The 21,647-nt window shown below is 36.4% G+C and overlaps 1 protein-coding gene across 1 annotated transcript in view; it reads left to right on the forward strand.

Annotated features, from left to right (window-relative positions):
• Positions 1 to 21,647, forward strand: part of LOC308176731 (uncharacterized protein) — a 583,853-nt gene that overhangs the window by 415,000 nt on the left and 147,206 nt on the right. Inside the window, exons 20-21 of the mRNA XM_080552863.1 lie at positions 12,871 to 13,066; positions 15,333 to 15,457. The gene's annotated coding sequence lies outside the window, so the exon portion shown is untranslated. The remainder of the gene's footprint in view (positions 1 to 12,870; positions 13,067 to 15,332; positions 15,458 to 21,647) is intronic.

The following is a 21,647-nucleotide window of genomic DNA, read 5'->3' on the forward strand; positions in this document are numbered from 1 at the left end:
AGTGTTAAGAAGATTCATCCTAAATGTTCAAATTTCAACAGTTACAAAAATTTAAATTCATGGTTTTGGCTATAAATGATAAAGACTTGATACAAGGATAGCAGCTGTCTGAATTTGGCAGTAAATGTTCTTCCATTTTCAACATGAATACTGTCTAATATTAGATAATGCTCCAGCACTCAACCCTAATTTCCACACGGTATTAAATATAGATTTATGTGTAGACTGAGAAAGGATGGATTTCGTCTACCTGAAAATGAAGCCAGCATAATCACTGTAACTCACTGTGGAGCCTGATCTGTATCCTAGGTCACTCCATCCGCGTTGCTCAGGCTCAGACTTACCTGTATGAGAAACCCACCTTTCTGAACAAGCTGCACAAGGTAAATCACAGCTTGGATGTTTTCTATCATTCTGGTTTGTTTGTGGTTAAAATTAATAATCTGACTTTGCACTGTCAAATGTACCTTAGACACGCTGTGGATGTATAGGTCATACTGAGGTTATAAAGAGGTGAGAAATTCTGCCAATTTTGGCAGAGTAAGAAGTTAAAAGTTTGTCAAAGACCAGGTATAGGCCAAAATCACATGTGCTTTTTGTATGATTCAGTAATAATTCAAACTTTTTATTCTTCTGAGAAAAGTAGTTACGTGTACATGTAAAGCATAAATGACTATGAAGCAATAGGGGGTGCGTTATTTTTTCCAATAGAAGAAAAGGTCTTGCAGGAAAATACTTAATATACACCAGTCAATAAAAATATATAACTAATTTCTTTATTGAAGAACATCACGGCAATGATCACAGTAATTTATTTTCCTGTACCCTAATTACTTTTTTAATTAAATGTTCCTATGTGATGATTAGGGTTGATCAAAACGAACTCTTCCAATTTCAACTTTTTGGAATGAGAAGACCACCTGTAGTTTTTTTGCTGTTTCATAAGAACAGAAGAACATGATGAATGTTTAATTTTTTAGCATTAATATACCAAAGGCTATGGGCAGCCTCTCCCATGTACTTCATAATGATTTAGTGAAGTACTCCAAAACAGAAAAACAGTTTCTGATTCTGTGTTCATGTGTATTAAATGTGTATCTGAAAGTGGAGGAAAATGGAATATGTCATTCCTAAACTTCAGGTTGAGTACCTGGCACTAAAACTCATGTGGATCAACATTTCTCTTATCTTTAAGCAGGTATTTGCCAATTCTTGCAATCAAATAAAAAGTTGATGATTATTTTTTAATATCATCTCATGCTCTTATCCTGTAATGACTGTTATAATGTATTATCTGAACGAGCCAGTGAAGAGAATGGAAGTGTATGAAACAGAAAAATGGAGAGCGATCAGAGAGAAACTAAAGAGTTCTCTGGGACTCAATGACAGTAATTTACAAGAAGCAATTACTTACATCTGCAAAACAGGGTCACCATGAGTAGTGCTTGTACACAACAGAACATAATTTGACAGTTCCGACACAAGTTCAAATGTAATAGTGGCTTTAATATTTTTTTAACTATGAAAGAAAAACACTTGTATATGGCTGCTATTTTGTCCTACAATGTTCTCATAGGTGGTGTGAGAAAACTGTTCAAGATATAAAACATGAACGATACTATTTATAAATGGTGTTTTCCACTGTCTGAGAAAGCTGGTGAAATGAAGATATGCATGCCCACCTCATTAAGAAACATCTGGAGAAAAGGCATAATACTTCAGTTGCCACTTGTCAGTAAAGGCAGATGCACTCCCTGTTTCACAATCTCCTGCTCCTTTCTGCCCATGAGACCCAGACCATATGCTAAGTAACAATCTCCATTTCAAATAAATAGCCAGGGAAGGAAAATATCTATCAAAATGTCCTGAAACAGCTGCCCGCACAAAGGTTACGTTTCCAATGATTACATTATGCTCACAGACATAGAGATAAAAACACATGGTGTCAGAATACATTGAAATCACTTTGTACATATGTACCATACACCATGCAGAAAACACTTTGCAAACATGTCTCTGGAAGTGTATAAGACACCATCATAAAAACTTATTTGAAAGATGTGCTTGATGCAAAACTTCTGACCACCAGCATCTGGTCCAACTGTCAGCCATATCCCTTTATACTTTAAACAGCCTGTGGGTTTGCTTACTTTTTAAGTGGATGCATGGCATGAATGGAAGCTCCGTTCATTTGGTTCTTCCAATGCTTTCCACGTTTCATGAGCTCATTTGCTTAACCCTTTCCTTAATCCTAAAGTATCTCAGCTGGTCTTCAGAGAACTAAATTTAAAAAGTTAGGCATCTACTGGACTGCATTCAAAACATTTTGATTAAGGTTAAAAGGTTCAGTTTATTATAGCAGTAAATAACGTGTAAATAGTTTTAAAATATTAATTTCTTGTATCACAATTGGAGCAGCAGTAAGTGTATATTATTTCGCAAGAGAGAAAAGAAAATATTTATATTTATCTGTAAGGTGCCATAAAATCTTTGAATCTCAGAGATTTTAAAAGTCTGTAGGACTCAGTGAGTGGGAATACTAAATCTGATAGTTTTGCTTTACTTTACATGAAATAAACCTACAAAAGGAAAACAGTTATCAAATAGTGATAAGTAAACAACACATTCAGCTAGTTCTAAAAATAGAAGTTTGCACTGTTGATTCAGAATATCTCATTTCCTTCAACATTATATCATTGAGTCCAGCTATAAAGGAAATTTTGCGTAGCATGACGTTGTTCTAAAATAAGCCACTTTGAGCTGGATGCATGGACAAAAATAAGACACATCCCAGCATTTGCTCATTGTATTGAGCACATCTTTATTCACTGTTCACATCAGGTATTTAAGGGGTGCCTGGGAGGAATTCTGAATGTGCTGGTGACTTAAAACTATCTTCAGAAACTGTGATTCAGTAACACTAGGTAGTTTGTTTCATCCACCTTTCCTCCTCTGTTTTACCCCCCTTCTGTTTTGAGCCCCAAAAGTTACTAGTATGTAGGGGAGTAGGGAGGAACGCTGGGCCACTGTCTGGTCCATGGGCAGGTGTGTAGAAAGGAGGATGTTTCTGGAATCAGGAATCAATCAATCCTCAGTTTTTCATTTAATTTGAAGTAGGGTTACTATTGGGTCCATATATTGGCAGCTGTGGCAAGAAAGGTGTCCAGCTAAGCACCCCTTTGAGAAGGGCTGTCCTGTGGCTGAATAGCTGCTGCTTTAGGTCCAGTAAAGTATATGAAATCTAATTATACACAGATTAGCAGCATCACTCATGGTTAATATTAAGCTTGTTCTTAAGTGAATTACTAAATTACAGTCTTTACTCTGAAAAGCAGAAGTCATTAATGAAAGTTGCATAGATGTCTACTGCAAACAACAGCATTTTGTTACTCATTCGCTATAGCTGACTTTGACTTTTCATTATGAAGCCTCTATATTTTCAGGAAATGAATAAAGAAGTGAAAAAATTGAAAGCTACCTTTAGGTACCTTTTTATTACTTGCCTCACGTATAAATAGAATCTAATTAAGAGATTGTTAAATCGCAGGTTTCTAGGTATACCCAGCTCTATAAATGATAACAATTAGTTTACAAATAGGATCTAGGGACTTAGTTACAAGAAAGATTAGCAAATACAAGTAGCATGATAAATTATTTGGTGCTAGAAGTATTTTAACTAGCCCAAAGTACAACAGAAGAATTTCACAGCCAGTTTAGAAAACTAGTGTGAGAGAGAACACTGTTCAATAAACAACATATGGTAGAACATCTAAACTTTTTGCTTTCAGCTGTAGCATACGTATAAAAACTAGACCTCTTCTTAGTTAAGAAATATCTACATTTATTTTTTTTTCAGCTAAAATCAAATAGTAACCATAAGGATTTTTATATTCCAACCGTAAGAGGCAAATATAGTCATTTTTTAATGACCTGGACTTATTCCTTATATAATTTATTTGAACTCTACTTGATCTTCTACAAAGGTAATATTAATAATTAACACTATCTGTGTTATCATAGCATCTGGACTCCAGGTCATGAATCAGAGTCCCATTTGTGCCAGATATGGGATATGCATCCCATATTACAAATATCCCCACTTGCAATTATGCAAGTGCTCTCATACTTGAAAATGTAGATGGGAAATATAAGATGAAGTTGTAAGATATAGCTTTTTTTCAACAATGATCTATTTCCTTTCCTCAGAAGAACCAGAAATAATAAGCCAACGTAAGGGATGTCTGAAGTTCTCCTTCAGAAGTTAGCTTTCTTCATATAGAAGTAAAAATTATTTGTTAATAAGTGCGTTCTCATGCTGGAGTTTTGCACTACATGAGGAGGTGCATGTATGACTTTGCTGGCCAGCTGATGCCATCTGCTGGGGCCTGTTTAAAGAACTGAAGTGACTCATATTGTTTACATGGGAATTGCTCAATGTTAATTGATCTTAAAGCTAGTTCTAATTAAGACTTTTTTTTCTTTTCCTTTTTTTTTTTTTTTTTTTGGTCTGATTCTCAATTTCTAGGGCAATGAGGTCATGTATAGCAAGACAGTAGTCTTAAGCATGGCTCTGGGTTGGTTGGCTTTGTTTTTTGGTGTTGCACTGTTCATTTAGTCAATATTCAGGTTCCTGAAAATTGCAGACAATATCAGCAGGATCCAAAGTCTGTGAATACAAGTTTGGGATACTGAACTTACTCAAAAACCTTGACTTAAAAATGCATTAACCCAAACTTTCAGTTTTAAATGTGTGACTTCTATTTGTTGCAATCCACAAAGTGCTTCATGCATATCAGTATATTAATTTGCTCAACATGTATACCAGGTATAACAGAAGAAAGGGGAAACTGGCCACATGATTTGCTGAATTTGCTCCTGAGTGTCAAGTAAAAACTTTAGTAAAGTTAAAAGCTTTGAACTTTGTTTAAAAGTGTTGAACTATCAGAAGGAAGCACTTGCAGTCTAGTGGTTTGGAAGAGAAGGATCTTCATTTTCACCAAAGTTAGAGAAAATGAGGTTCCACAAGTAACCTATGCGGAAAGGAAATAAAACCTACTTGGAAACCTCACTGTCCTGCAGCTCCCCTGGGTCAGTAGATACCAGATGAAAATGAGGAGCACAGAGTGAGTTAGAGGAATGAGTATGAAAGTGATCAGAGATTCTCATAAGGGCTACAGCAGAGATCCCTTCTGCTGGATGGGTGTGGTGATTCTTTTTTCTCCTTTCAGTTGCTTTCTTTCCTAAACTAATTTGACCAATACTCTGACATAAAGGCTTCTTAGAAAAACAGAAAATAAGGAAGTGAGGAAGGATGCAAATTTTTCTCAACAAAGTTTAGCATTTTCTAAAACAACAGGTGTGGTGTTGCTTTGGATGAAGAATGACAGAATTGCATAGACTGGAGGGGGGGAAAAAAGGAAAAAAGTTTTATATTTGCCAGCATTGCTAGTGTTTCATGGTGACAACTTTTGTTAATCATACCACTTAATAATTTAGAACTTTTCTGTATTATTTGTACAGATAGAGGAGAGAGAATAGTTGTAAAAATTTATTTTAAATGTATTCATTCATTTATTTAATGAGGGTCTTCATGTACCAATGAGACATGGAATTACTACAGATGGAGCTAATGTAACATAGAGGTCTAAGAGACAACACTGCTAATAGTCTACAGTGTGAACTGAAATATTTCAAATGCTGGCTGGTGGGCCTAAGGGCTCATACCAGTATAGGAGCCACATTGCATATTCAGGACAGATGGAGAGAATAACAGTCTACTTAAAAGAGTTAGCCTGTTTTTGCTGTTGTTTAAACAAGGATCTGATCCTTTAAAAAATTCTACACACATGATTTCTTTCAGATATTTGCCTTAAATAAGCCCCGACTAAATCTGATGAGGCAATTGGAAACCCATGATCCCTAGCCCAACCCTGTCCTCTTTGATAGCCTGCACTGATTAAAATTACTTAGATTAGTGCAATTTGATGAAACACTACCAGGGCAAAATTCCTATAATGACTGCAACAAGAGACTCTTGCATATGCTATATGGAAACCCTATTATTATTATTAGATCCATGAAGCACATCAAGTTAATGATAAATCTGGATTGTCCTGAATTCTACATGATGCAATAGCAATGTACTTTAAATGCCTTTAAGAGAAACAAGGAACAATCACTGTGCAGTTACTAATTCTTCTTTTCAGACATATTATGATTTTGGTCCTAAACTTTCTGACCACCAATTAATTTCTAGTATCTATTACTGTTTGCCTTATTCACGGATTGCGATGAAATGACAAAGGCCTCCTGTATTATTACAGAAATATCATTTGTAAAATTGTATTTGTCACACTCAAACTCAGTTACCGAAGCTTATTTTAAAGTATATGTTCTTAATGTATGAAGTTTGCTGGTGACATTGCCTTTTAAATTTCATTGAAAAAATATATATATATATCTGGCTGCCTTGAACTGAAAGAAGCAAGTAACAAGTAGTAGTATTTGTTGTCTACCAAAATTAGTATAGCTCTGATTGCTCTAATTCTTTAGCCAGGTCAGAGAAAACAATAGGATTGTGCACATGTTCTTTCAGGTATTTAATTAAAAGGTCTGTTTGGCTGTGCTATGTCAGTATTTTAGTAATATTTGTAATAATATTTCATTCTTATTCTTTAGTCTTACATCTCTACAAATTTGTCATGCTACTGTGTATGACATTTTGTTACTAGGGCACATGGGTATTCCAACCATGGAGTTTGGGAAAACACATTCCTTTCATTAACTGAAAAGAAGTAGGGTACAGACTTGAAAATGTTTCCATAAAATTTATTTTCCCTGTCTCTATCTCAATCCAGCAAGTCACCAAGGCATGTGAGAATCTGAGTATTTGTTTTAGTCCTTTCCCATTGTGACTGCATGAGACACATTTCTTCAGTCTGTACTTATTCTAATTTGTCAGTAATTTTTAATTTTCATTGCTCCATAGGAATATAAAAGTTTCAAGTGTTTTCTGATAAAAGAGAAGATTGCAGGACATCATTAATTGCATATTATCATATTTTCTCTGAGATACATAGTAAAATGTTGATAAAGGATGTGCGCAAGTCGATGGGGCCGGATGGGATCCACCCAAGGGTACTGAGAGAACTGGCGGAGGAGCTGGCTGAGCCGCTTTCCATCATTTATCGGCAGTCCTGGCTATCGGGGGAGGTCCCGGTTGACTGGCGGCTAGCCAATGTGACGCCTATCTATAAGAAGGGCCGCAGGGCAGACCCGGGGAACTATAGGCCTGTCAGTTTGACCTCAGTGCCGGGGAAGCTCATGGAGCAGATTATCTTGAGGGTCATCACGCGGCACTTGCAGGGCAAGCAGGCGATCAGGCCCAGTCAGCATGGGTTTATGAAAGGCAGGTCCTGCTTGACGAACCTGATCTCCTTCTATGACCAAGTGACGCGCTTGGTGGATGAGGGAAAGGCTGTGGACGTGGTCTACCTTGACCTCAGTAAGGCTTTTGACACCGTTCCCCACAACATTCTCCTCAAGAAACTGGCTGCTCGGGGCTTGGACTGGCGTACGCTTCGCTGGGTTAGAAACTGGCTGGATGGCCGGGCCCAGAGAGTTGTGGTGAATGGAGTCAAATCTGGTTGGAGGCCGGTCACTAGTGGAGTCCCCCAGGGCTCGGTACTGGGGCCGGTCCTCTTTAATATCTTTATTGATGATCTGGATGAGGGCGTCCAGTGCACCCTCAGTAAGTTTGCAGACGACACCAAGCTAAGTGCGTGTGTCGATCTGCTCGAGGGCAGGAAGGCTCTGCAGGAGGATCTGGATAGGCTGGAGCGATGGGCTGGGGTCAACTGCATGAAGTTCAACAAGGCCAAGTGCCGGGTCCTGCACCTGGGCTGCAACAACCCCAAGCAGAGCTACAGGCTGGGAGATGAGTGGCTGGAAAGCTGCCTGGCCGAGAAGGACCTGGGAGTATTGGTGGATAGTCGGCTGAATATGAGCCAGCAGTGTGCTCAGGTGGCCAAGAAGGCCAACGGCATCCTGGCCTGTATAAGAAGCAGTGTGGCCAGCAGGTCGAGGGAAGTGATTGTGCCCCTGTACTCGGCTCTGGTGAGGCCGCACCTCGAGTACTGTGTTCAGTTTTGGGCCCCTCGCTACAGGAAGGACATGGAGGTGCTCGAGCGAGTCCAGAGAAGGGCGACCAAGCTGGTGAGGGGTCTGGAGAACAAGTCTTACGAGGAGCGGCTGAGGGAGCTGGGCTTGTTCAGCCTGGAGAAGAGGAGGCTCAGGGGAGACCTCATCGCTCTCTACAGTTACCTGAAAGGAGGCTGTAGAGAGGTGGGGGTTGGTCTGTTCTCCCACGTGCCTGGTGACAGGACGAGGGGGAATGGGCGAAAGTTGCGACAGGGGAGTTTTAGGTTGGATGTTAGGAAGTACTTCTTTACCGAAAGGGTTATTAAGCATTGGAACGGGCTGCCCAGGGAGGTGGTGGAGTCACCATCCCTGGAGGTCTTTAAAAGACGTTTAGATGTAGAGCTTAGGGATATGGTTTAGTGGAGTACTTAGTGTTAGGTCGGAGGTTGGACTCGATGATCTTGAGGTCTCTTCCAACCTAGAGAAATCTGTGAATCTGTGAATCTGTAAAGCAAGAAGATTCAGTTTTAATGCTGATACGGTATGTGATTTGGTTTTGCAGAAAATTACAGTTAGTTAACTACAAATTTCAAGAGAAAAATCAGATTTCTTCTGCTTCCAAGTAAAAGATGGCTGGTGGCATCAGAATGTAAGCACAGAGCAGCCACCAAGAATTTCATATACTAGCAAAGCAAGACAGTTTCCAGTTGTGTCTCGGTACCTTGGTTCTTTAGGCAGCAGGAGAAGAGTTACTGCTGTGCAACAATAAAAGAAGCAGCAGCTTTGCTTCTAGTCAATAGTTAAAGTTAATAAAAAAAAAAAAAGATAAAAAGGAAGTTATGTTTGGATTTATAATAAAATCCTGGTGTAGGAAGGATATAATAGATTTCAACATAAGGCTACCAAACGGGTAAGAAAGAACTTACTGCTTAGGCTTATAATCAAATGACAGCTATCTTAATTGGCAATATACCAAGCTGCACAAGATGTGCAACTTCAAAGTCTGAGGAATGAGGAAAAATAAATAGTCAAGAGGAAATCATAAATTGTATGATGTGAGTAAAACAGATCCAGAATTTCCATTAATTAGAGATAGGTTTAATCGCTTCAAGATGTTTGACTGGCCAATTTCCACATAGCAACTCATTTCTTACCTATTCACTGTACTTATGATCTTGTTATTAATGGTTTAACATAGTTTTAATATATCATAACAATTTTTTAAATAACTATCTTTTTTTTTTTAATGAAAAGCTGACTTATTTCTTTATCCCTGTAGGTAAACTGAAGTGTTGTTTATCACAACCAAATAATCAAACCACTCTAAGATGAAATGACCTCCTCTGAACTATGTGGTTAAGAGGAATTGCTGAAATGTGGCATGTATTAAGTCCTTACTCCATTTAACTCCTCTGTTTCTTCCTGTGGCTATGTAGTTGTTTTTATTTCATGCAGTAATACTAGGGACTCAAACAGGAGACAGAGACCTACTGTGATAAATGCTTTGCAAATACAAAGCTTGAAATGGCATGGTTCCTGCCATCAGGACCAGATGTCCTGGTTCTCAGAGAGACCAAAAGACATAGGAAGGAGTAATATTGGTCCCATAATGATGTTGTACCAAGGATGGTGAGGTAGGGCTGGATTCAGACTTAGGCATGGTCCAAAGCAAAAGTCATTCTCCACCCTATGAGTACCCACAGAATATAGCCAGCATCATTTCTCCTTGCATTTTCTCCTTGTTCTTCTGCAAGTTATTTCCAGCCTACACACTTGTAGACCCTTGCTCTGCTTAAATTGTCAGTAGAACTAAGTCTCTGGTTATTCTACACTTTTCCCACCTACTTTGCTCTTTAGAGCAGGAGTAAATGTTTAGATAGGCCAACTCACACTTGCACAGGCCTCAGTTTGTGCATAGGCTTTTAGTTTACTACTGCACTGAAACAGTTTGCCTGCTGTCTGGTTTATTCAGTGTTCAGAGAAGAAGGTTAGACACTTTCAGGGAGTTATTTACCTATAGGTATTACAGGAGGTCCAATCTCATTTCATGACGTAAATCCGAACCAATATCCAAATATATTACATGAAATTTGCATAGGTATGTAACTGGGTGTGTTTGTTCCACAGTATCATTGTGTTTTATCCCTATTCTTAACTACATTAATTTCCAAAATGATACATAGTATAATAATAATAATAGTCGTTCTGACCTTGATGTAACCTCTAATTGTTCTGCAAAAACTAAACTGTTAAAACTAAACCAAAGAAAGTCCTGCACTGTTACAACCATAAAGCAGCTGAAGCAGAATAACTACATATAGCCCTTGGTCAAGCTTAGCTACAGCACACCATACCAGCCCGGAACAGATCATATTGTCCTCCCATTCATCTTGATCTCTTGGGGTTATACTGCATAGATTTCTAAATGTACAGGAAACAACCTGAGGCTTAAAGGAAAGAAGAAAGCATAAGTAAGCACCAAGGTGATGGATTTCAAGCAGAACAACTGTTTAGCATAGCTGGTTAGTGAACTTGGCTGATCTTATTTGATAAAAGGTTACAGGTTAATAAGATGAAAACAAGCCATTCCAGGATATACCTTAAACTGCCTCATTTTTAATTTAAAGATTCACATGGTAAAATAAGCACTTAAAAGAGTAATATAATTTTGAATAAGTACGATGCTAAAGGGCATGTTTCTGCATGACTTCCTTTAATAACTACAGTCTACAGCCTAATTCAGCCTTTCAGATTATTGCAGTGTGAGCACTTTCATTTTTTTATAGTCATACAGTGTGTGTTATTATATTCTTACTGTAGTAAAAACATTATTTTTTTGTTGACTTTTTAAATGGTGACCACGTAATTAGAAACAGATGCTAATGTAAGAGGAAGAACATTTTAATTAATACACTTGAGTTGGAAAATATCAGATACCTGAAGAACTGAAGCAGTTTTAAAACAAAGGGTACTTTGTTGTCCGTTGTTTAGAATACAGATCACTTTACTGTAATATAACTAATCAAAAGTTAATGAGGCCATTGGAAGGCTTGTGTAATTTAGTTTGTACATAAGATGTCTAACACTGAAAAGAAGAAACAAGTTAAATAAGCTTCAGTTAATGATGTTATTTTTTTACCTGAAAATAGTATTGTTTACCTTATTTACCCCTCATTAAAAAGTTTATTGTACCCCATATATATTTTTGGGACATGCTTATTTGTTATTGTATGCTATTATATGCTAAATTAGTATTTCAGTAAGATTCCCTTAGAAAAGTAAAGTGAATATTTTTAGGAATCCTCAGATGTCCATGTGGACTTCACCCAGGAGCATGTACCGTTGGTATGTTTGCAAGAGTAGCCATCTGGGAATCTCTGTTCTTGAGATATTCTTGAGATTCTTGACCATGAGCTGTAGTCAGCATCTGGAATAAAGTTATGAAGGCTTGGTGATCCAGTGGAGTGGGATTCATGTGGCATGAACCTCGCTCTTGCATCCCAAATTAATTTAACTTTAAATAATTTATTTCTTTTCTAGAAGAAAAAAAAAAAAAAGACTGTTTTGAATTGTTTTCACCTTCTATGAACTTTCATAAAGCTCATATTTTTCTCTGACATTTTTTTAATATTTCTTTTCCGCTCTGAACTTATAGAAAAAAAAAATATTTTGGTTTAATGTCAGCATTGTATTTACTTCATAAATTCTTCCATTAGGCACACTTTTGAAGTGATAACTGAATATTAGTAAAAAGTCTAAAAGTGCAGGACATTTTTATGAAAACCTGGACTTAAATGTAAATAAAGCAACATGTGAAACACTTGTCCAGTACCAGAGAGCATTTGCTGACATGGGCAAACCTCTGTTTAATTTTAGTTGAAATAATGTGGTGTGATTGACAACCTTTGATTAAAAGCAGCAACACTAGAATTGAATGTCTATCATCTTCTAGCACCACAGGTCAACCCTCAAGGGTAATGTAATATCTGCTGCAAAAATTGGAGAAATCCATTACATATGACCACTTTCAGTGTATATTTGAGGCAAAATTTCTAGTTACAGTTTTTGCAATTGTCAGCATTTCCCATACATTGTGATCAACTCCCCTGTTTTACAGTGTCACGCTGGGGGAGCCTGAGTTCACATGGGTCAGTTTTTGAGTGTAGGGATAATAGGCAAGATTCAGATACTTTTGTTTTATCCCAAGATGTAATCTCTAAAAAGTATTACACTGCTCTGCATAAAGATATGAAAGAGCACAAACCTCATTGTCTGCAATTTTTCCCACGTATGTGTGAAAAGGGAGAAATCATGTCTCTCTCCATGGTGGACTACATTTATGGATTAGATGCACTAGCTCCACACTCACTCCCCTAACCTGAAGAAGGCTGGAGACGAATGAAGGGCCTAGTACAGGATTTCTGTTTGGGAATGAGCGGGCCTAGACATAGCTACATGTTTTGGAATATTTACCACTCTCTTGCTTTGCTCCCTAAAGACAACTTAAGGAAAAATTATGCAACTCATAGTTCTCTGCCCAAAAACTGCAGAGTGGGTTTTGCACACAGAGCTGGATTTTGGCCCAAAATTAGACATTTCGTGACATATAGCATGACTCCCATTTTCTGTTTGGGGGCTTTGAGCATATTCAAACTCTTTCAGTGTTAGCAGTTCTTGGAAAAGCCAGAAATAAAAACACCTGCAGTAAATTGCTGTTTATTCTCCTTTCAGATGTCACACCAGACAAGTTGCAGCTCTTGTGACCTCAATACAAAGTGATGGGAAACCTCAGTGTTGCTTCTAAACAAAAATGTCATTCTTGACTAAGACGTGCAAAATGAGGACATGAAGCTATGGTGTGTTTCGTAGTTACCAATATCACATCACTTACAGGTCGAAGTCTATAGCATCATCAGCATAAGAAAAGGTAAATTATTATGCATTGCATATTTTGCAATAATATGTATTCCTGTTACTATATACTTGTCACTGTTACTACATTATTATTATATGCTTCTCTACAAGTAAATTAAGACACCTCCCTGGAGAGACAATATTCTCTGCTGGCTTGACCATAGCCAGGAGAGTCCTATTCCCTCCTGCTCTATGAGCTGATAGATAACATATTTGCACTGTGTCATGTCACTGTTCCTACTCACTAGTAGGAAAAGACAAGTAACAACCTTGGTCTGGAGAGAGGCATCTGAACTGTCCTTATGACACTCCAAATAAATTTCATATTCTGATTTTTCATAAGTATGTCTGAGTTTTGTTTGGTTTGTTGGTTGGGTAAGAGAAGTTAAAAAATGAGAACTATTAGTTATATATATCTGGAGCAGGGATAAGCATTTTGCAACAGTTTTAGCCCTTGCAGTGGTGTTCTTGTAGAGAAGAACTTTGACTTTTGGAATTAAATAGATATTTTACAAGAAAATATCAAGCATAAAGCTGCAGAGTAACTAATATTACTTCTAATATATTTAAATTTCTGTCTAGCATATTCTGAGTTTATATCTAGATGATGTGTGAAGTCAAATAACATGGCATAAAGTATATTAAAGTCACTGTAATGATGCCTGGGACACTTTTTTTTTTGTTTTCTATACACTTTTAAATAATACCCAAGCCACAAAAGGCTATGGCATAAATTGCCTAGGAAATGCATGATTTTTTTTTATTAATGTGCTTTTGTTATTTGTACAGCTATTCAAGCTATTTTAATAGCATTTGAAATTTATAGCATGCATTTAAAATGCAACTTTTTTGCATTTTTCTGTGGATAGCAGGCTGTACAAAATTACTTCTAATATATTTGTAGAGATTGCACTGATTATCTCTGTAAATGATTAGGAATAAAAGAAGTATGAATTGTATGTTTGTGGGAAAAAGTAAATGTTTTATATAAGAGGAACAGGCAAAGCAGAAAAAAAGATAAGTGTATAATTATGGTTTTGTTAAGAGGCCATTTCAAAAGGATATAGTAGGTCATAAATGAAATTAATTTATCCAAAGATTCTTTTGGGAAGAATTAAAGAAGAGAAGGGAAGGGGGGAAAAGTGTCATTCACATTTTCTATCAAGGTGAGAAAGAGCCATTTCCCAACAAATTCCAAACAGTTTGAGATCTGAGAAAAAGAAAGTGCGTTTTGATCTTTGGAATCAAACAGATACATCTCAGCAAAATAGCAGGTAAGTCTGTAACTGCAGAACAGTTATTTTATCTGTTTATTTCCTGTCTCAGGTTCACTGAGGTAGAAATTCACATTGTTATGTGGACTCAGAGTAAGATGGGGAAGTAATATTTCAACTCTGTTTAGCATTAGTGAGCCCAAACTGAAGTAATTTGTCCCATCTGAGGCACAGCACTTCAAGAAGAACACATACTTTTAGGCCATTTGAAGAAAGCCCCTAAGACAGCTTCAAAAGATATCAGAGTGTACCTTTTGAATAAAAAATAAATGAATTAATATTGCTTAGCCTCGGGGAAAGAAGACCAAAACCAGGATAGTTTTAGTTTTATTATTCAAAAACTGTTATTGTAAAAGAGAGGGTATATGTTACTCCATTATGTCCATCATGGAGAGGATAAGAATAATGGTATTAACAAGCTAGGCTTAGGTTATACATAATGCGAAAAAATACTCTAATGGCTGGGTAGGATATCACTGGAATAGAATGCCTCAGGACGTTACAGAGTCTCCAAATCTAGGAATAGTTAAGAGCAGGGTTGACAAATAGCTACTGGGAATGGCATAATTGTGGTTTATTTGGGGGGTTAGAAGAGGATTAGTGTATGTCTTGAGGTCCTTTCCAGACTCTTTTTTTTTTTTTTAATGCTATGAATTCTGATTTTGGTCCCAGCACTACATGTCTCTCTTGACTGCAGAACTCAAAATGCATTTTAGAGAAAGGAGGGATGAAATGGGAACCTAGCTTTAGTTATTTTATTTAAGTTATATCCACCAATATTACAGGTCACATTTTCAAGTTTGCTGTCTGAGTTGACACCGGGTGAGCTTCCATTTTTTGTAATGACAATTGACTGAATTATTATTATTATCATAGAAGAGGAATTCAGCTATTCTGTGGTCCAGTTGCAATGTACTCTGTAACCTCTTAGGCTGTTTAGGCGCAGGTCTATACTAACAAATAACCAGAGAGCGCTCTTTAAATATTATGATCTTCTATTTACAGGTTAGTCAGGCCTTTCATGAACATATTATCATTTTCATATTTCACAAATTCTCAAGAGATTTGGGAAAGGCTCACACAGAATGAGGCAATTCGCTCACTGAGACTGAAATACCACTGCAGCTGAGGTAATGTGACAATTCCTTGTTTGGGCAAAAAGTATCTACTTGTTCATGATGTAATGAAAAAAATAACATTCTGTCATTCAAAACCCTAAACACAATCCAGCTGAGAATTCTGACAAATTGGGAATGCTCCTATGACATCATTTGTTTTTTTACAAATATCTGCAATGTAACTGTATCACACCTAGTCCCAGGCAGAACGGAATCACATTTTATTAATGTATATTTAAAAATGCCTTCTTATAGTATAGAAGTGTTCTAATACCATTCGTCATGGACTGAAGAAGCAGCTCCTTATTTTTTCACTATGGTATATGGAAAACTATGGTATGCAGTTTCTGAAAGAGGAAGCATCATACTGAATTTTAGAACTCCTTGCATCCTTCTGCTGTTAGTATTTACATTGCCTGAAAATGAAGGCTTTAGTGACAATATAATGATTTGGCAAACTATCTCAGCATACCTGAATTAAAATGTTGTAAGAACAGCTCTTGGCAACTCTGTTGAACTATCATAAAGAATTAAACGGCAACAGATATTTTGGTACAATTCTTTATGTAGCAGGTGTTTGAAAAATGACTTGAACAAAAACGCATTTCTCATGCAAGGGAAATTTGTTGAATCAGTTTACTTGGTATGAGTTTTGCGTGGTGAATGGGGATACTTGAGTGATGGTTTTTTAGAGGCCTAATAAAATAAAATAAACTGTATGAATTTTACATCAGCCAGCACTGAGGATACCTCAGTGTTGCTCTGTGTTGACACTTGAGTGCAGCATCCTCCAACATCCTGCCTTCATTGGGTGACTAGTGTCCCTAGCATTTGACATGGCAGATCATTATGCAAATATTGATTTCCTGCATGTGTGTGTATATATATATATATATTTATTTATTTATTCATAACTAAAGACATGTATTTTTCCAGTTAATATTAATGTGGGTGCCCAAGAAGAGAGGTATGGAAAATATGCTTAGAACAATTAATCTGCTTCAAGGCTTGAGAAAGAGAGCAGAGAGAAAAATCCATAGCTGAGTATCTGTGCAGCCAGAACAATAGTCTCCACACCCTGGGATAAAGCAGTATAGACTCTTATCTACTGCTGTACCTGTTGCAAAATGAAAACTGATGGAGAGGGTCATGAAGTTTCTACTAGTATTAGATTTATAGCACACTTGACAATAAAAGATGCAGGTTATAGTATTTATTCTTTTTAATGAGATAGTAGTCAGACCATGAAAGACTGTGTTTGATTTTACTTTCTGTTCTGGAGCATTCAGCTGTTCAGTTTTGCTGCTCATGTGGGCAGAGAAATCACAGTAAATGACTGCTTAATTCACTAATATTTTGAGATTACAGTCCTGTGAGCCTGCCTTATTAAACTGGCATGTTGTTTTTCATCAATTTGTTGGACAAATTGGTTTATAGTTAAAATGTGCAATATACTAAGCAAAGATTTAAATATTCAACTAGGGTTCTTATAGTAATTGTGGGTATTCAGATATCTAGTTTAGAAGGTCATCACTATAAATAAATCATTGAAATAGACCTTTTTTTTGCTTTTAATTTAGAGAATTTAGGGGTGGAGGTATTGCCATAATATGTATTAATCTAATAATCTGAATTTGTAGCTATATACACATTTTTATGAACAATCAAAACCTTCTGCATTTGTAATGCAGAGAAGGAAATATTTGAAGCTTAATGTTACTCAAGAAGTATTGGGTTTTAATTAATAACTGTGTGAACAGTTATTCAGATAAGAATGCTACTTTTTCTAATGAAATAAATAAATTAAACTGCATTGTGTGAATAATCACAAAGACTTCCTCCTGGACTATGCAAGATAAATATTCATTAAGTAAGATCAACAGTTGCAAGCAGAAGATAAGCATTATCAATATGGAAGGTTCTTTGTGAGAAAGAAGGGTTGTATTGATGGCTTGATGTGACAACTTATAGCACAGTCCTACTGTAAGGAATGACTCTGTAGCAGATTAGCTCCCCAGGTGGATTCAGTTGTATTTGCTTTCATTTGTCATGAAGCTAAACAATTGTACTTTGCTGCTGTTAATTGTGCAAAAGCCAGACAGCTCTGGTAGATGGACAAGGGGTTCTTTTCTGACTCATATTATTAATGGAATCACTAATGAAGTTCCACTTGGAGAACTATTTTGTGCCCTCCCTTATCCCAGTGCAAACCCTTGTCAGTAGAGTTGCAGCGACATGACAATGTTTGTGGATGACTGTGGGATTATTTGGAAATAGCTCAAGCAAAATTTGCCAAGGAAGCACCAAGAAGTAGAGTTACTTCTGAGTTACACCTACAGAACTAGAAGAGTTTGGATGTGGATCTGAATCCTGGATTATAAACTCTTCCCCTTACACACACACACACACACACAAATCTTTAGGTAAACTGTTAGTTGAACCTTAAAGGGGATAATCCTCCCCTGAGATAGAGCCTCCTATGGACCAGATAGTATTAAATTGGCTGCAGTTCACATAGGTCTTACTTGCGTGCAACCTTGGAGCTGATTACCTGCCTGCAAGGGCACAGCAGGTGGAAACAGCTGTGTGTAAGTACTTTTTGCTCTCTCTTTATTCTCTATTTAGTGTTTATTTTAAAATATTCTGGTTTTCTTATTTTTATTGAACAACATTTGGGAGTAAAATCTTTCTACTTGCTTTGGGGAGGAGTGAGTCAGATTAGGTCTATAATATCTTTTTCAGTGCTCTGGTGACTCAGATCCCATGATAGTGGCTGAGATGTATTATTTTCATTTTTTATATTAAATTTTATTTTTTTTACTGTTTGGGACATGTTAATATTGCCAAATTAGAATTAAAATAAGAACAGCGTTATAGTGTATTTTCTTATTATTGAAGTAATTTCCTTTAGAGTGGTTGCAATAAAACTCAAATCTGGGGTCTCCAACAAATGCAGTTTAAAAATTAGTTGTAAGTACATGTCACATCAGTTCCCTCCCCATGGGATTTTTTTACCTGGTAATGTTTAACGCTGCTGGAAAAAAAAATGGACAGGTTTTTCATTTACATGCCAAAAATTATTGTGTACATGCACCAGGTTTAACCTGAATCTATGGTTGCATTTACCATCAGTGCTTCTTCTAGTCTTTTAAGTGATTTTCCTTATTATTTGGAACTACAGAAATTTAGCCTACTTTTGCAGAAGACTTGAAAAGTATGTAAAACAGCAATCAAAATTCCCCATAGTGGAATTCTGATGAACATTCCCCATTTTCAGATGATATTAATGTTTATGAAACCAGATTTTCCTAAAAAGTATAATAACTTCAGTTTCATGAGCTTGGTCTGTTGGAAACAGTTGCATGGTGAGAAATTTTCTTCAAGTATAAATCTGTAGGACTCAGCAGGAAAAGAAAACACACAAAAAAATGGGAAAGATAAGTAATGAAATAGTAACCAAACCAACCAAACTCCAATAAATCATTATTTAATATAAGATCAAGATAAAAACAAAGAAAGGTCAAAATCTAAATTATGTATTTAAAAGAAGTTTAAATAGATTTAGGTATAGGATTAGTTCTTCTTGAGTTGGGGAAACAGAGTGATAGAATTATAAAGGGAAGGAATGATGTAAATGAAAATTTTACAAAGACCTTGCAAAAGTTTTCCAAGGTCAAGACCAAAATATTTTTAATTCCTGTATAATTTATTTCTAATTGTGTTAAATATCAGATGAGAATAATTATGTTTGTTTTAAATTCACAAAATGTGTTGTAAGAGTTGCTACTTCTAACTAAAAACATATTTTAAAAGATGCTAGATTAAAAGGAAATGAAATAAAGATACTTGTTAGGATCAGGCACAAATAAATCAAGGACTGAGTTAGGGGATTTTGCACTTTATTTTGTTGTTGTTACATTGAATAACTGTCCATGTTTTGTAATTATGCTTCATTTACCTCGAAGACAATTTCTTTTGAAGGGAAGGAAAGATGGAATTTCTTATAAAAGATTACATCTAGTGGCTTCTGGTTAAAGAAAAATAAAAATAATTAAAAACAAAAAAAAATCAGTGCCAAAGGCTAAAAGGCTTTATTGAAATTCTAAAGAAGAAATCTGCAAAAGCTTGGTGCTTCAGGCTTGTTATCAGGTACCTGTATTTGGGCATCCTGACACTCTATAATTGAAATTCATTGCTCGACCTTTAGTCTATAAAAATGGTATGCTGTCATTAGCACTGACTGCCTGCTATACCCTCTTGTCGCTCCTTAGGCCAGCTTAAACTATCTTGGATGGTATAGCCTATCTCATGTGAGACCCCTGAGTTTGCTGCTGTTAGAAGGTGAATGTGATATTTAGCAATGCACTAAAGTATAATATAATGGAATTGCAATGAAAGCAGGAAAGAAGTTTCCCTTACATCCCTCCTTTTTCTTTTATAATTTTGTAACATTTTTCATGTTTGTCATTAGGAATCCCATGTCATTGCTAATATTTTTAACATTAAATTTTAATTTAACCTTCTAAAGTGCCTAATCACTTGAAGTAGTTTTCTTCCCCACTCCCAGTCCTGCAGCAATGAGATGGAAGGAGTATAATTCTTGTCAACTCCTGTACTAAAAACAGGAGCAAAGGTACTGTCCACTTACCATATTCAGATGAATCAGCACATCTGTCTAAGCTAGATATTAGATTAAGGTTTTCTCCTAAAATCTGGACAAAATTGAACCGGCATTGAGACAATGCTCTTTCCCTTGCTTCCTTTATTGTCTCTGTCCCATTCTCTTTATCTGGAGAGGAAAAATGTAGTAATTCTGCAGAACTTTTTAGCTGAGATTAAAGAAAGCACGAGCCATTTATGACAGAAAGCATAGTGGGAGAATTTCCAATGCGTATACAGTCTCTTCAGATTTATTGAGATCACAGAAATTTAAAAAAGTAACACAGAAATAAATAAAAGACTTCTACATTGCACATATTAGATTTTCATCCTTAAGTTTAACTCTGACTGGATCTGCCTAAATTTAAGGCTGTTTTAAGGTCCATTTTGAAAAAGAGTTGTTTGCAGAAATTGGCAGAAATTTGAAAGAATAGCCAACTTCCCGCAAGATTTCTGCCATTCAATTTGGGTGACATATTACAAGATCAACTGCTTTCTAACTTCATTTTTCCATTATTTGCAGCAGAAATGCTATTAGATATGGATTTAAGTAATGTGATTACCAGTGAGTGGTAATTTTGAAGTGTCTGTATGAGAACTGCTTGAGGAATTATTGCACTACTGAAATCAAACCGTGATTCAGATTTAAACTTACTTACCCTAAGCTACCCTGAATATTATCAACACCTTTCCATTCCTTTGGAAAATAAATGGAGAGGAACAATACATAAAGTAATAGTATGTTTCCTATATTAAATTTCCTGACAAGCTAAAAGAAGTGATTATTATTTTTTTTAATATAATGAGAAAAGGATTCAAAAGTTTTCATGCATTTTTAAGAAATAGTATTAAAAAAGGCTATTGATCAAATTCAGGAACTATTGGTGTACTGGTCAGATTTCAGTTAATTTTCTGAATAACATGTAACTGGGGACTTATTCTGATGAACATATATCAGCTTGGTATTTCCTCTGTCCATTGTCTGAGTGGTACAGCATCCTGTTGTCTTCTGAACTGCTGCTGTTCTGAGATGATTGACTGAGCTGATAGTTTTAATGATTTTTCTATGGTAAACATTTGAATTCACTTTTGGTTGCTACGCTGGTGATTTGTTCCATTTAACTGTGCTCTCTAAGAGTTGATAAATGACATTTTATTTAGGGTTCAGTTGAGAAATTCACCCAAAAGCTCAGAGTGAGTTAATCTAAAAGAACTGCCAACCCCCAGCAAGGCAAACTGATGCACTCTAGGTCTTTCACTGACAGGCAGCAGAGTTTCCAGACCACCGATCACTATGATCACTGTTTGTTTTCTCTTCTTTGTGTTTTGGGTTTTCCCTGTTTTATTTCCTCAATTGCTCCTACAATACCCAAATCTGCCATCCTCTCTCTGTTACTATGGGTTTGCATTGCCTTTGGTGAGATTTGTGTCATGTCCAGGAGACCCCCTTTTTCTTCATTTTCTACATCTGCTTGTGGTTCTGGGGTTATACCTGAGTCTCTCCACCGCCTCCTTCCTGAATCCCTGACCACAGTGCACAAGC

Source organism: Anser brachyrhynchus, assembly GCF_964034855.1.
Source record: "Anser brachyrhynchus genome assembly, chromosome: 12".
NCBI lineage: Eukaryota > Metazoa > Chordata > Aves > Anseriformes > Anatidae > Anser > Anser brachyrhynchus.